General features: G+C 41.4%; 1 protein-coding gene across 1 annotated transcript in view; it reads left to right on the top strand.

Moving 5' to 3' along the window:
- The first annotated feature begins 6,486 nt into the window (after window positions 1-6,486).
- The window catches only part of LOC143701402 (interleukin-1 receptor type 1-like), a 32,481-nt gene continuing 26,872 nt past the window's right edge, over window positions 6,487-12,095 (top strand). Inside the window, exon 1 of the mRNA XM_077194782.1 lies at window positions 6,487-6,900. The gene's annotated coding sequence lies outside the window, so the exon portion shown is untranslated. The remainder of the gene's footprint in view (window positions 6,901-12,095) is intronic.

Genomic DNA, 12,095 nt, shown 5'->3' on the forward strand with positions numbered 1-12,095 from the left:
ATTCTGACCCTTATTCTTACCCTTATTCTATCCCTTATTCTGTCCCTTATTCTGTCCCTTATTCAGTGCCTTATTCTGACCCTTATTCTGTCCCTTATTCTGACCCTTATTCTGTCCCTTCTTCTGACCCTTATTCTGACCCTTATTCTTACCCTTATTCTATCCCTTATTCTGTCCCTTATTCTGTCCCTTATTCTGTCCCTTATTCTGACCCTTATTCTGACCCTTATTCTGTCCCTTATTCTGTCCCTTATTCTGTCCCTTATTCTGACCCTTATTCTGTCCCTTATTCTGTGCCTTATTCTGACCCTTATTCTGTCCCTTATTCTGTCCCTTATTCTGTCCCTTATTCTGTCCCTTATTCTGTCCCTTATTATGTCCCTTATTCTGTCCCTTATTCTGTCCCTTATTCTGTGCCTTATTCTGTGCCTTATTCTGACCCTTATTCTGACTCTTATTCTGTCCCTTATTCTGACCCTTATTCTGACCCTTATTCTGTCCCTTATTCTGTCCCTTATTCTGTCCCTTATTCTGTCCCTTATTCTGTGCCTTATTCTGTGCCTTATTCTGTGCCTTATTCTGTGCCTTATTCTGACCCTTATTCTGACTCTTATTCTGTCCCTTATTCTGACCCTTATTCTGACCCTTATTCTGTCCCTTATTCTGTCCCTTATTCTGTCCCTTATTCTGTCCCTTATTATGTCCCTTATTCTGTCCCTTATTCTGTGCCTTATTCTGTGCCTTATTCTGACCCTTATTCTGTCCCTTATTCTGTCCCTTATTCTGTGCCTTATTCTGTCCCTTATTCTGTCCCTTATTCTGTGCCTTATTCTGTGCCTTATTCTGACCCTTATTCTGACTCTTATTCTGTCCCTTATTCTGACCCTTATTCTGACCCTTATTCTGTCCCTTATTCTGTCCCTTATTCTGTCCCTTATTCTGTCCCTTATTATGTCCCTTATTCTGTCCCTTATTCTGTCCCTTATTCTGTCCCTTATTCTGTGCCTTATTCTGACCCTTATTCTGTCCCTTATTCTGTCCCTTATTCTGTCCCTTATTCTGTCCCTTATTATGTCCCTTATTATGTCCCTTATTCTGTCCCTTATTCTGTCCCTTATTATGTCCCTTATTCTGTCCCTTATTATGTCCCTTATTATGTCCCTTATTCTGTCCCTTATTCTGTGCCTTATTCTGTCCCTTATTCTGTCCCTTATTCTGTCCCTTATTCTGTCCCTTATTCTGTCCCTTATTATGTCCCTTATTCTGTCCCTTATTCTGTCCCTTATTCTGTGCCTTATTCTGTCCCTTATTCTGTCCCTTATTCTGTCCCTTATTCTGTCCCTTATTCTGTCCCTTATTCTGTCCCTTATTCTGACCCTTATTCTGACCCTTATTCTGTCCCTTATTCTGTCCCTTATTCTGTGCCTTATTCTGTCCCTTATTCTGTCCCTTATTCTGTCCCTTATTCTGTCCCTTATTATGTCCCTTATTATGTCCCTTATTCTGTCCCTTATTCTGTGCCTTATTCTGACCCTTATTCTGTCCCTTATTCTGTCCCTTATTCTGTCCCTTATTCTGTCCCTTATTCTGTCCCTTATTATGTCCCTTATTATGTCCCTTATTCTGTCCCTTATTCTGTGCCTTATTCTGACCCTTATTCTGTCCCTTATTCTGTCCCTTATTCTGTGCCTTATTCTGTCCCTTATTCTGTCCCTTATTCTGTCCCTTATTCTGTCCCTTATTCTGTCCCTTATTCTGTCCCTTATTCTGTCCCTTATTCTGTCCCTTATTCTGTCCCTTATTCTGTCCCTTATTCTGTCCCTTATTCTGTGCCTTATTCTGTCCCTTATTCTGTCCCTTATTCTGTCCCTTATTCTGTCCCTTATTCTGTCCCTTATTATGTCCCTTATTATGTCCCTTATTCTGTCCCTTATTCTGTGCCTTATTCTGACCCTTATTCTGTCCCTTATTCTGTCCCTTATTCTGTGCCTTATTCTGTGCCTTATTCTGTCCCTTATTCTGTCCCTTATTCTGTCCCTTATTCTGTGCCTTATTCTGTCCCTTATTCTGTCCCTTATTCTGTCCCTTATTCTGTCCCTTATTATGTCCCTTATTATGTCCCTTATTCTGTCCCTTATTCTGTGCCTTATTCTGACCCTTATTCTGTCCCTTATTCTGTCCCTTATTATGTCCCTTATTATGTCCCTTATTCTGTCCCTTATTCTGTGCCTTATTCTGTCCCTTATTCTGTCCCTTATTCTGTCCCTTATTCTGTCCCTTATTCTGTCCCTTATTATGTCCCTTATTCTGTCCCTTATTCTGTCCCTTATTCTGTGCCTTATTCTGTCCCTTATTCTGTCCCTTATTCTGTCCCTTATTCTGTCCCTTATTCTGTCCCTTATTCTGACCCTTATTCTGACCCTTATTATGTCCCTTATTCTGTCCCTTATTCTGTGCCTTATTCTGTCCCTTATTCTGTCCCTTATTCTGTCCCTTATTCTGTCCCTTATTATGTCCCTTATTATGTCCCTTATTCTGTCCCTTATTCTGTGCCTTATTCTGACCCTTATTCTGTCCCTTATTCTGTCCCTTATTCTGTCCCTTATTCTGTCCCTTATTCTGTCCCTTATTATGTCCCTTATTATGTCCCTTATTCTGTCCCTTATTCTGTCCCTTATTATGTCCCTTATTATGTCCCTTATTCTGTCCCTTATTATGTCCCTTATTCTGTCCCTTATTCTGTCCCTTATTATGTCCCTTATTCTGTCCCTTATTCTGTCCCTTATTCTGTCCCTTATTCTGTGCCTTATTCTGACCCTTATTCTGTCCCTTATTCTGTCCCTTATTCTGTCCCTTATTCTGTCCCTTATTCTGTCCCTTATTATGTCCCTTATTATGTCCCTTATTATGTCCCTTATTCTGTCCCTTATTCTGTCCCTTATTCTGTCCCTTATTCTGTGCCTTATTCTGACCCTTATTCTGTCCCTTATTCTGTCCCTTATTCTGTCCCTTATTCTGTCCCTTATTCTGTCCCTTATTATGTCCCTTATTATGTCCCTTATTCTGTCCCTTATTCTGTCCCTTATTATGTCCCTTATTCTGTCCCTTATTCTGTGCCTTATTCTGTCCCTTATTCTGTCCCTTATTCTGTCCCTTATTCTGTGCCTTATTCTGTGCCTTATTCTGACCCTTATTCTGACTCTTATTCTGTCCCTTATTCTGACCCTTATTCTGACCCTTATTCTGTCCCTTATTCTGTCCCTTATTCTGTCCCTTATTCTGTCCCTTATTATGTCCCTTATTCTGTCCCTTATTCTGTCCCTTATTCTGTCCCTTATTCTGTGCCTTATTCTGACCCTTATTCTGTCCCTTATTCTGTCCCTTATTCTGTCCCTTATTCTGTCCCTTATTCTGTCCCTTATTATGTCCCTTATTATGTCCCTTATTCTGACCCTTATTCTGTCCCTTATTCTGACCCTTATTCTTACCCTTATTCTATCCCTTATTCTGTCCCTTATTCTGTCCCTTATTCAGTGCCTTATTCTGACCCTTATTCTGTCCCTTATTCTGACCCTTATTCTGTCCCTTCTTCTGACCCTTATTCTGACCCTTATTCTTACCCTTATTCTATCCCTTATTCTGTCCCTTATTCTGTCCCTTATTCTGTCCCTTATTCTGACCCTTATTCTGACCCTTATTCTGTCCCTTATTCTGTCCCTTATTCTGTCCCTTATTCTGACCCTTATTCTGTCCCTTATTCTGTGCCTTATTCTGACCCTTATTCTGTCCCTTATTCTGTCCCTTATTCTGTCCCTTATTCTGTCCCTTATTCTGACCCTTATTCTGTCCCTTATTCTGACCCTTATTCTGACCCTTATTCTGTCCCTTATTCTGTGCCTTATTCTGACCCTTATTCTGACCCTTATTCTGACCCTTATTCTGTCCCTTATTCTGTGCCTTATTCTGACCCTTATTCTGTCCCTTATTCTGTCCCTTATTCTGACCCTTATTCTGTCCCTTATTCTGACCCTTATTCTTACCCTTATTCTATCCCTTATTCTGTCCCTTATTCTGTCCCTTATTCAGTGCCTTATTCTGACCCTTATTCTGTCCCTTATTCTGACCCTTATTCTGTCCCTTCTTCTGACCCTTATTCTGACCCTTATTCTTACCCTTATTCTATCCCTTATTCTGTCCCTTATTCTGTCCCTTATTCTGTCCCTTATTCTGACCCTTATTCTGACCCTTATTCTGTCCCTTATTCTGTCCCTTATTCTGTCCCTTATTCTGACCCTTATTCTGTCCCTTATTCTGTGCCTTATTCTGACCCTTATTCTGTCCCTTATTCTGTCCCTTATTCTGTCCCTTATTCTGTCCCTTATTCTGACCCTTATTCTGTCCCTTATTCTGACCCTTATTCTGACCCTTATTCTGTCCCTTATTCTGTGCCTTATTCTGACCCTTATTCTGACCCTTATTCTGACCCTTATTCTGTCCCTTATTCTGTGCCTTATTCTGACCCTTATTCTGTCCCTTATTCTGTCCCTTATTCTGTCCCTTATTCTGTCCCTTATTCTGACCCTTATTCTGACCCTTATTCTGTCCCTTATTCTGTGCCTTATTCTGACCCTTATTCTGTCCCTTATTCTGACCCTTATTCCCATAAACTTTCCATCGTTTAACTTTCATATACTGTAGTGACTGCAAACAACCACAAAAAGACACACAAGATCAAAGTAAAGTATTATCCCTTTTTGAACCAGATACTGATCTAGTTTTTCTTCTGACTGATTCGATGTATGTCATAATGCCAAGCGGTGTGTGTGAAGCAAGACAAGAACACAGTGAGCAACACCAGCAGAAAGACAGCGCACTCTAGTGGCCAAAACCAGTTGGGTCGACATGGAAAAACATTTCTATTTGGCATTCCTCTCTAATTTAATGCAAACTGAATCAGCATGATAATTTGAATGAAAATGAAGATGGATGTGAGAATGAGTCTGTGTCTGGTGTGTTTTATCAGAACTGAACCTGATTCGAGATGATCTGAAGAGCTTCAGCATCTGAGCGGATGTACAGCCACATGATCCTCATTTACTTACAGTTGAGAATACAATTCCTAGAAATAGATCCATATCGTATTTCTTCTTATTACCTCTAATTTTTGCTTACATTTTTCAAGGTCCTGAATCTCAGTACAGATGCATGATATAAAGCATCTTCATTATAAAGCGCTGATAGACTCAGTGAAGGAGTTTATTTCTCTTCCCAGTGAAACAGGGAACGTTCTGGTAAGTTTCTCTCAAAGTTATAAACAAAAGTTCTTCCAGTAACGTTAAGAGAGCATTCATTCAAAGTTATCTGGTCCTTAATAATGTTCTCAAAACATTTGTGCAAAAACATTATTTATACATTGTTCATGGAGCGTTTTTAAATGTTTCTACTTGTTTTAGAAAGTTCAGAGAACATTCCATGTTTGTCGAATGATACGAATGATTCCCTTAATGTTCACATAACCAGGAAAAACATTTTAAAATGTTTACAAAAAAACCTGAACATTCAGCAAATAATGTTTTTATAACCTAATGGAAACGTTAGCTAAATGTTCTGTTTAGCTGGATTATGATTTATTGCTTAATTAAATGTATAAACAATAAAACACTTGAGAACACATGAGAGGCCGTGTTTTCCTGGTTTATCTATGGTTCGGATACGGAGTGTGTGTGAGGACTCGTGGGATTGAACAGAATCTCCACAGTCTGGAGGAAAAGTCCCTGCAGAAGAAAGATGGAAAGTGTTTATTCCTATTATAGAACAACATGAAACGGGAGGTTGTTTTCCCAAGCCTTCTCGGATCTGATGAATCCCTGAGGATCACCGATATAAAACACTAGAGTTATTCTACAGACTCCTGAAGAACAACAGTAGAAGTTACACTTACATTAACACTAAACAATAACAGCTCAAATCCTCACACAGTTCATAGTTTAATCCACAGAGGATCCGGCATGGGATAATCCTGGATAAACTACAGCGTTTGTTCTGATTTCCTTCTTCTACTAATATAATTTGTCTGTCTGTAAAGTCCTAACTCAAAATTACCTGAAATCTAAATTCTTTTCCTCTTATTTTTGCTCCTGAAACAAATTTCTATTTCTATTTTGATTTCTTAAAAAAAAAATCTCACATGCCAAATTCATGCTTTAGATTTACTTCAAATTTGTTAATTGCATTTTTATTTTATTTGTTGTATTTTATAGTTTATATTCACAGTATTTTAATATAAACAAATGTAGTGACCATTTGGCAGAAATGTAAATGTAAAATGTTTGCTTCATTATTTTTTTGCACCATGGTATTTTATATTGTTCACTGTATTTTACTCTTTTCATTGCTTTGGCAATAAATTATGTAATAGAATAAGAGCAACAGGTTTTGACATGTTCACTCATTGAACTGAACTCGTCTCTGCCCCCTGCAGGACTCAGGCTGTAACTGCACATGCTCATTCTCGTACCGGGATCGGGCTCAAGTTTACTTCATACCTCAACAACAACACTCGAAAAACATTGTTAGATCGTTTAAAAATAAGCAGTTTTAGTCAACGTGATAAAATGATTTAAGTTTCAGCGAGATCTTTCTCTCCGCCTCTCATTGCGCAACTCTTGGAGAGGAAGCTTCCCAAACCTCAGAGGATATTGCAAAACCTGCTTTTTTCTGTGGATATGGAGAAGTGGCACAACTGATCTGACACACACACACACGCACGCAGATATACGGGTTCTTTAGGCTCCGATGAACACGTAAAGCTGTCTCTTTAAGACAAACTAATGTACATGACTGGAGTATAAAGCGCGTTTTACTGAGGGAATCATGTTGTCTTGGGAAGAAGGACTGTAGGTAAGATTCCTCACTTCAGAATCTGTTTTAGCTCATTCATTTATATCTATGCTTTAACTTCTGTGCGTGGGTTTGTTGATGAGAACATTTCCACATTTCCTCTGAAACATGCGGTGAGGAAGAATCCTTGCATACCATTTAACTCGATGAATGAATGTTCATGTTCCTGTCTGTTTTCTGTCAGAAGTTAGGACACTCTTACTCATTATTTTTTATGACCTTTTCCGACATTTTAGAATTACAGTAAACCCATAAGAATTAATCACATATGCAGTTATTGGAATTATGTAGTGACCCAAAGAAAAAAAAATCCAACTTAAACAAATGAAAACTTTGTATTTGAGCTTCTTTGTGAAGATTCAAGCTCTGTGCATAAGGTACATCATGGGAGGCTTTTAAACATGTGCTGCTCAAATGCTTGTGATTTTAGTTGCATGAAAAAATTAAAATAGAGACAAATTTACATGATTGCATTAAATTTAGCAAGCTAGTTCTAGATCTTTAAGATCATGTGGAACATAACCGCAGACTGGTGTAAATGAAGCGTCCGGTATTCCTGGCTTTGACAGTGTTTTATTAGTTTGTACAGTATTTTCCTGGCACTAGTTATTAAATTGACTCAGCACAGATGTTCTGGAAAGAAAAACTCATTTTGAAGTGTGGTTTTGAAAGTCATCATCAGTGGTCTTATATATAGACATATCATACACATTACTTTTTTTAAATTCTCATATCATTTCATCATATAATTTAATTTTGTTTTAACTTTATTATTACCAGACCAATCAAATGAAAAAGTGACTGGTAGATAACCCTGACCACACTAAAGCCTGGATAAAAGCTTTCCATCATTCATGTAATCAACAAATCATTTCACACTCATATTTTATATTCACGTTTATTTATTTGTCTATTTATTTAGCCTATGGTTTAAATGGCTTCGATATGACATATATATTGAGTTAGCTAACACATTGTTTATGTGACAGAAGGTTTTGAATCTTGCAGCGATTACTTTTTGAAAACACCAAAACAAGCTGTAAAAGGCTTGTTTTATAGAAAGCCCCTTGTGTAATGTGAAGATGGCGTAATGCAAGCGAGTTTGTGTGCACAGCATGTTCTCATGCGTGATGTCATGCGTGTCCTCATGTGTGTCCTCATGCGTGATGTCATGCATGTCCTCATGTGTGTCCTCGTGTGTCCTCATGCGTGATGTCATGCATGTCCTCATGTGTGTCCTCATATGTGTCCTCATGCGTGATGTCATGCATGTCCTCATGTGTGTCCTCATGTGTGTCCTCATGCGTGATGTCATGCATGTCCTCATGTGTGTCCTCATGTGTGTCCTCATGCGTGATGTCATGCGTGATGTTATGCGTGTTCTCATGCGTGTCCTCGTGTGTTCTCATGCGTGATGTCATGCGTGATGGCGTGCGTGTCCTCATGTGTGTTCTCATGCGTGATGTCATGCGTGATGTGGTGTGTTCTCATGCGTGTCCTCATGCGTGTCCTCGTGTTCTCATGTGTGTTCTCATGCGTGTTCTCATGCGTGATGTCATGTGTGTCCTCATGTGTGTCCTCATGCGTGATGTCATGCATGTCCTCATGTGTGTCCTCATGTGTGTCCTCATGTGTGATGTCATGCGTGTCCTCATGCGTGATGTCATGCATGTCCTCATGCATGTCCTCATGTGTGTCCTCATGTGTGTCCTCATGTGTGTCCTCATGCGTGTTCTCATGCGTGACTTCATGTGTGTCCTCATGCGTGATGTCATGCGTGATGTCATGCGTGTTCTCATGCGTGTCCTCGTGTGTTCTCATGCGTGATGTCATGCGTGATGGCATGCGTGTCCTCATGTGTGTTCTCATGCGTGATGTCATGCGTGATGTCGTGTGTTCTCATGCGTTTCCTCATGCGTGTCCTCCTGTTCTCATGTGTGTTCTCATGCGTGATGTCATGTGTGTTCTCATGCGTGATGTCATGCGTTCTCATGCATGTCGTCATGCGTGTCCTCGTGTGTTCTCATGCGTGATGTCATGTGTGTTCTCATGCGTGATGTCCTGTGTTCTCATGCGTGATGTCATGCGTGATGTCGTGTGTCCTCATGCTTGTCCTCATGTGTGTTCTGATGTGTGTTCTCATGCGTGTTCTCATGCGTGTCCTCGTGTGTTCTCATGCGTGTCCTCGTGTGTTCTCATGTGTGTCCTCATGCCTGATGTCATGCATGTCCTCATGTGTGTCCTCATGTGTGTCCTCATGCGTGATGTCATGCATGTCCTCATGTGTGTCCTCGTGTGTGTCCTCATGCGTGATGTCATGCATGTCCTCATGTGTGTCCTCATGTGTGTCCTCATGCGTGATGTCATGCGTGATGTCATGCGTGTTCTCATGCGTGTCCTCGTGTGTTCTCATGCGTGATGTCATGCGTGATGGCATGCATGTCCTCATGTGTGTTCTCATGCGTGATGTCATGCGTGATGTCGTGTGTTCTCATGCGTGTCCTCATGCGTGTCCTCGTGTTCTCATGTGTGTTCTCATGCGTGTTCTCATGCGTGATGTCATGTGTGTCCTCATGCGTGTCCTCATGTGTGTCCTCATGTGTGTCCTCATGCGTGATGTCATGCATGTCCTCATGTGTGTCCTCATGCATGTCCTCATGTGTGTCCTCATGCGTGATGTCATGCATGTCCTCATGCATGTCCTCATGTGTGTCCTCATGTGTGTCCTCATGTGTGTCCTCATGTGTGTCCTCATGCGTGTCCTCATGCGTGTTCTCATGCGTGACTTCATGTGTGTCCTCATGCTTGATGTCATGCGTGATGTCATGCGTGTTCTCATGCGTGTCCTCGTGTGTTCTCATGCGTGATGTCATGCGTGATGGCATGCGTTTCCTCATGCGTGTCCTCGTGTTCTCATGTGTGTTCTCATGCGTGTCCTCGTGTGTTCTCATGCGTGTCCTCATGCGTGTTCTCATGCGTGATGTCATGTGTGTTCTCATGCGTTATTTTGTGTGTTCTCATGCGTGATGTCATGCGTGATGTCGTGTGTTCTCATGCGTGATGTTGTGTGTTCTCATGCATGTCCTCATGCGTGTCCTCATGCGTGTCCTCATGTGTGATGTCATGTGTGTTCTCATGTGTGATGTCATGCGTGTTCTCATGCGTGTCCTCATGCGTGTTCTCATGCGTGATGGCATGTGTGTCCTCATGCGTGTTCTCATGTGTAATGTCATACGTGATGTCATCCGTGATGTCGTGTGTTCTCATGCGTGTCCTCGTGTGTTCTCATGCGTGTCCTCATGCGTGATGTCATGCGTGTTCGCATGTGTGATGTCATGCGTGTTCTTATGCGTGCCCTCATGCATGTCCTCGTGTGTTCTCATGTGTGATGTCATGCGTGTTCTCGTGCGTGTCCTCATGCATGTCCTCATGCGTGATGTCATGTGTGTTCTCATGCGTGATGTCATGTGTTCTCATGCGTGATTTCATGCGTGATGTCATGCGTGATGTCATGCGTGATGTTGTGTGTTCTCATGCGTGATGTCGTGTGTTCTCATGCGTGTCCTCATGCGTGATGTCATGCGTGTTCTCATGTGTGTTCTCATGTGTGATGTCATGTGTTCTCATGCGTGATGTCATGTGTGATGGCATGCGTGTTCTCATGTGTGATGTCATGCGTGTTCTCATGCGTGTCCTCATGCGTGTTCTCATGCGTGATGGCATGTGTGTCCTCATGCGTGTTCTAATGTGTGATGTCATGCGTGATGTCATGCGTGATGTCGTGTGTTCTCATGCGTGTCCTCGTGTGTTCTCATGCATGTTCTTATGCGTGTCCTCATGTGTGTTCTCATGTGTGATGTCATGCATGTTCTTATGCGTGTCCTCATGCGTGTTCTTATGCGTGTCCTCATGTGTGTTCTCATGCGTGATGTCATGCGTGTTCTCGTGCGTGTCCTCATGCGTGTTCTCGTGCGTGTCCTCATGTGTGTTCTCATGCGTGATGTCATGCATGATGTTATGCATGATGTCATGCGTGATGTCGTGTGTTCTCATGCGTGTCCTCATTAGGGGTGTGACAATAACCGCATCACCACAATATCGCGTGAATGAGATGCCTACAGCGGTGTGAGGTCATCACCGCACTTTTTTTTTTCTGCTGAAAGTTTTCTATACCTCTTCGTTACGTTGGGCAACGTTCCTCTCATTACTTTATTTTAATGCAATACATGTTTATTCCAAGCACGCTGTATCTTTTTATGGGCAGGAGCGATGCTCAATTGCAAATGAATCACTCTTTTGAGTCGATTCTGTTTAAAGACTTCATCAAACAAGTTGGCTGATCTGTCTAAATCGGTTCGCAAATCAGTTTGAATGATCTGTTCAGTTTCCTGCACGCACTGAATCACTGAAGCGCTTTCAATTCACACTCGACCGCCAAAACCGCGGGATTTGTTGCTTCTTCACCGCGGTAAGAAAAAATCCCATACCGTCACAGCCCTAGTCCTCATGCATGATGTCATCCGTGATGTCGTGTGTTCTCATGCGTGTCCTCATGCGTGATGTCATGCGTGATGTCGTGTGTTCTCATGTGTGATGTCATGTGTTCTCATGTTCTCAGTTACATTACTCGCATGAGAACACGCATTGTCATGGGTATCGTCATGCGTGTTAGGACTGATTCAGACCAGAGGCTCCAGGCGATAACGCAGATTTCTGTGCTTGTGAGAACTCATCCCTTGAGTGCTTTTCTCTCTGATGGAAATACTGTAAAGTGCATGTTAACTTGTGCTTCACCCTGTCAGGAAGTAGTTGAACTGTTATTATAATGATGTGGCATGTTGGAATGAGTTTTCCCAGGTCAACTTCATTATCATTTCTTCAATCCAGTCCCACCCACACTTTCACTGGACTTGACAATCAGGTTCATAGTTCATTCTGATCATCCATCAGCAGTCAGTAGATCTGTTCTTCTTTGTTTTTCCAGTTCTTAGCAGAAATGGTTAAACCGGATTGCAAATATTTATGTGAATCAACCCAAAATTATTCAACACGCCTTTAAGAGTCACAGGGTGTTTTTAGACCAGGGGCCTGATGTATACATGTTGCGTACTCACAAAAAAGACATTGAAATGTGTGTACGCAATTTCCATGCACATATCAAGATTTATAAAAAATAAACTGAGTGTAAATATGTG

The sequence above is a fragment of the Siphateles boraxobius genome, unplaced genomic scaffold (genome assembly GCF_051911475.1).
Source record: "Siphateles boraxobius isolate OS27281-9 unplaced genomic scaffold, OSU_SipBor_1 326, whole genome shotgun sequence".
Taxonomy (NCBI): Eukaryota; Metazoa; Chordata; class Actinopteri; order Cypriniformes; family Leuciscidae; genus Siphateles; species Siphateles boraxobius.